This window comes from Phyllostomus discolor, chromosome 2 (assembly GCF_004126475.2).
Source record: "Phyllostomus discolor isolate MPI-MPIP mPhyDis1 chromosome 2, mPhyDis1.pri.v3, whole genome shotgun sequence".
NCBI lineage: Eukaryota > Metazoa > Chordata > Mammalia > Chiroptera > Phyllostomidae > Phyllostomus > Phyllostomus discolor.
In genome coordinates, this window is record NC_040904.2 from 176,833,521 (window position 1) to 176,838,643 (window position 5,123).

Here is a 5,123-nt window from a genome sequence, read left to right on the forward strand (position 1 = left end):
TACTGTTTGTTCATCATTTTTCCATCAATTAACTCTTTTTAATTTATTGAGAGAGAGAGGAAGGGATAGGGGTGGAAAGAAAGAGAGACATTGATTTGTTGTTTCACTTACTGATGCATTCATTGGTTGCTTCTTCTATGTGCCCTGATTGGGAATCAAACATGCAACCTTGGCATTTTGAGACAATGCTTTAACAACTGAGCTGTCCGGCCAGGGCTCTACCAATTAACTTTAAATGTTGCATTTATTCCAAGGAGCTTTGATTAAATACAAAGCATAGATATGGGTTGAGGGATTATTTTGTTATTATTGTTTTTGTTTTTATTTGGGGAGGGAGCTCCCCCCCACCTTTTTTTTTTTTTTGGTAGATGTGAGCTTGCACAAGTGGGTATGTGTGTATATGCAGTGAAGAATTGGAAAATATTTCTATTGATTGTCCTCCTTTCCCTCTTCCAGGGACAAAATTTACATTTGTTATGTTTTTGCCTACCCATGCAGGGAATTACTGAAAAGTGTCTTGTGCTTTGAACATGAAGACATTCAAGACTTGGTTTTAATTTGCTTATTAACTTTTGTATTTGAAAAACCATTTTTCTTTAAGGTGTCTTACCATCACCTTTAGTCCAGTTGCCATTTATTTAGTTACACAATCAGACAAGGAGGAATTTCTTTCACTCTTTGTCTTTCTACTTTTTACCTTGTACACTTCCCTCTCTGTTTGTTCTCAAATAGCTTGGTTACCCTTTGGTGATATGCTTCCTCTTCTCCTGTCCAGGGAAGAGGTGAGCGGGTTCTTTTTCTATAAAGAACTAGTCAGCAAATATTTCAAATTTAGAAGGCCATGAAGTCTCTGTTGCAACCAGTCAGTTCTGTCCTTGCAGCATGAAAGCAGCCATAGATGATACATAAATGAATGAGTGTGGTAGTATTCCAATAAAATTTTATCTCTAGACATAGAGATTTTCTTATGATTTTCTTGTGTCACAAAGTATCATTCTCTTTTTAATTTCTTACAACTATGGAAAAATATAAAAAAGCATTATTAGCTATGGGTTGTACAAAAATAGGCAATGGGCCAGATTTGGTTCATGGACTGTAAATACTGATCTAAACCAAGAAAGAAATAGACTAAAATGAGTGTATGAGACTTCTGTCTGTAAGGATTGTTGCTTTTCCTGGGTGATAATTAAGACTACCTGGGTTAACATAGCTTAACTGTTGGGATGAAAAAAGCTCAATATTTGCCTCAGGAAATTCTTTCCAGAAAGATAAGATGAGAAATCAATAGATAACTTCACTAGTCATTTGGGGGAATTTTTATGAAGCAACTTTAGGTAAATAATTTGGCCAGCCAGGCTGAGAACTCTTCTATTAGGACAATATATTACCTACCTACTACTTACTTGTCAAGTAGTAGTTTACTTATCATGACTCACTTAGAGATCTTCATCTCACTGTATGCACAAATCCTATTACGTCAGAAACTTTGTCCAATCCCAGTCAATTACCCTTCTTTAAAGACCCATCTAATCCTGGCTGGTGTAGCTCAGTGGATTGAGTACAGGCTGCAAACCAAAAGGCTGCCAGTTCAATTCCCAGTCAGGGCACATGCCTGAGCTGTGGACCAAGTGCCCAGTGGGGGCCACAACCACACAGTGATATTTCTGTCCCTCTATTTCTCCCTCCCTTCTCCTCTCTCTAAAAGTAAATAAATAAAATCATTTTTTTTATTTTTAAAGAATCTTTTTTTTAAGATTTTATTTATTTATTTTTAGAGAGGGAAGGGAGGGAGATAGAGAGAGAGACAGAAACATCAATGCACAGTTGCTGGGGGTTATGGCCTGCAACCCAGGCATGTACCCTAGCTGGGAATCGAACCTGGGACACTTTGGTTCCCAGCCTGCGCTCAATCCACTGAGCTACGCCAGCCAGGGTCAATAAATAAAATCTTAAAAAAAAAAGACCCATCAAAGCCACTTGAACTCAGATTTTAACGCCCTATATATATATTTTCCTCTGACTTCATTCTTTTGAAACATTACCAAGACTATCAAAGTGGTATTCTTTCTTACTGTGGTAAAATATAAATAAAAAATAATAAATAAAGCTTTTTTGGATTAACAGTTTTTTCTAGTAGTCTTTTGAAAGAGTTGACAGTTGACCCAAGAAAAGAGGTCTAGCCTCAGTTTCTGGCTTTCTCTTTTACTGTTTTTTGTTTGTTTGTTTGTTTTTGTTTTTGGCAGGGTTTGGGGTGGGGAATTTCAAGATGGGCTAACTTATATGCACATAACTAAATAATTATATGTCAACCTTATTCTGTGTCCTAACTATTCTTACCAACATATGCAAACTTGTCCCCTTTTCAGCAAGGTTGAAATTTTCCATGTCTGTTTTTGTAATCCTTATCCAAGGATATATTTGTTGATTTTAGAGAGAAAGAAAGAGGGATTGGAGGTGGGGAAGCAAGAAGAGAGGGATAGAGAGAGAAACATTGATCCCTGTCTCTCATATGCACCCCACCAGGGACTGAATCTGTAGCTTTTTGGTGTACGGGATGATGCTCCAACCAACAGAGCCACCTGGCCAGGGCTCACTGTCCTTTTTAAAATCAGCCTTTATCAAAATATAATTATATAATTAACATATCATGCAATTCACCTATATATGATAATAATATAGGAATATTATTCATTTTTTAAAATGTAGTTAAAATGTGCATAAAAGATACCATTTTAACCATTTTTAAGTGTATACTTCAGTGGCATTAATTAACCATTTACAACGCTGTGTCACTGTTACCACTATCTATTTCCACAACTTCTTTATCACCTCAAATGGAAATTCTTAATTATTAAGCAATAAGACCCCATCCCCCTCCCTCCAGTGTCTGGTGACCTCTAATCTTGTATTCCATGAATTTGCCCACTCTAGATATTTCATGTAAGTGGAATCATATAACATTTATCTTTTTGTGCCTGTATTAGTTTAATTAGCATAACATTTTTGAGGGTCATCCATGTATCAGAACTTCATTCCTTTTATTCCTTATAATATTCCATTGTATGGATATACCACATTTTAAAAAAGACTTTATTTATTTTTAGGGAGGGGAAAGGAGGCAGAAACAGAGGGAGAGAAACACAATGTGTAGTTGGTTGCCTTTCATGCACCTTACTGGAGACCTAGCCCACAACCCAGGTATGTGCCCTGACTGGGAATTGAACCAGCAACCCTTTGGTTCACAGGCCAGCACCCAATCCACTGAGCCACACCAGCTAGGGCTTCACATTTTGTTTGTTGATGGACATCTGGATTGTTTCCTCCTTTTGGCTAATATAAGTAATGCTGCAATGAATACTGGCTTATAAATATCTAGTTAAGCCCCTGCTTTCAGTTCCTGGAATTGTTGAGTCATATGGTAATTCTATATTTAGCTTTTTGAGGAACTGTTTTTATTTATTTATTTATTTATTATTTTTTTTTTTTAGAGAGGGAAGGGAGGGAGAAAGAGAGAGAGAGGGAGACATCAATGTGCGGTTACTGGGGGCTGTGGCCTGCAACCCAGGCATGTGCCCTGATTGGGAATCGAACCTATGATACTTTGGTTCGCAGCCCGCACTCAATCCACTGAGCTACACCAGCCAGGGCTGTTTTATTTTTGACTGTACTATTTTATATGCCTATCAGCAATGTGTCATGTCGCAATTTCTCCACATTTTCACCAACACTTATTTTTCATTTTTTAAAAAATGAAAGCCCTCCTAGCAAGTGTAAAGTAATGAATGTCATTTGGAATAATAAAAAACAGTCTTGCCCTGGCCAGTGTGGCTTAGTTTGTTGGATCATCATCCCATACCCCGAAAGGCTGTGGGTTTAATCCCCATTCAGAGCACATATGAGAGGCAACCAATTGCTGTTTCTCTAGCACATCAGTGTTTCTCTTCCTCTCTCCCTCCCTTCCCCTTTCTAAAAATGAATAAATAAATCTTTAACAACAAAAAAAAGACATGGACACAAAGAATCCATTTGATCATATGAAGACTACCCTTATCTATATCCTGAATAATTTTGGCGTATGTGCTTCATATGCTATATTTAAATTTCTTTACCAGCAAGATGGAGGAATAGGTGGACGCACCGTTCCTCCTCATACAACCAAGATTAGAAAACCAATAATTTACAACAATAATTTACTATCAGAATAACACCCAGATCCGGCAGAGGATTTATCTGAATGGAAGTCGGGCAGCCAAGAAGTTGAAGTAGACGCGTTCATCCGGACTGGTAGGGGAAGACGAGCCTGGCAGGCGCGGGGCTGGCTCGGGTCGGCAGCGCGCGGAGGTCGGGGGGAGGTTTGGCGCGAAATTGGCGCAAACACCATCCGGGGGCGCAAGAAGGCAGCGGTGATCCCTGAGTACGCAAGCTGTGGCTGGCAGACCCAGAGGGGTAGCGACTGTGGACCAGGGCAGAACTCACGGCCCAGAAGCCCAGACAAGGGTCTGAGTCCAGGGGAACGGAACTACCGCCATTGTTTTCTCCTGCCCCGCTCCCGCTCCCGCCCCGCCCCCACATATAACGTCACAATCTAGCAACTGGGGTGCCCGGCCCCGGTGAGCACCTAAGGCTCCGCCCCCCAACGTAACAAGAGCAACCAGACCGGAAAAAAAAAAAAGGAGAGACAGGGGAAAAAAAAATATGTTTTCAACAGAGCAGATCAGTCCCCCAGGGCTAATCCTTTTGAGTGACCAAGAATTAGCCAATCTATCAGATGCGCAGTTCAAAACACTGGTGATCAGAAAGCTCACGGAACTGGTGGATTTTGGATGAAATTTAGATGAAAGAATGCAGAGTACCATAAAACAGATGCAGGAAGACACACGGAGGAGAGCCAATAGTGAAAGGAAGGAATATGAGTCTCAAAACAATACAGTGGACCAGAAGGAAGATAGAATCAACCAAGCAGGAAAGCATGATGAAATAAGAATTCAAAAAATTGAGGAAAACAATTGAGAGCATCCAAGACACCTTTAAACGTTCCAATATCCGAATTATAGGGGTACCAGAATCGGAAAGGGAAAAGCAACAGATTGAGCACGTATTTGAACAAATAATAAAGGAGAACT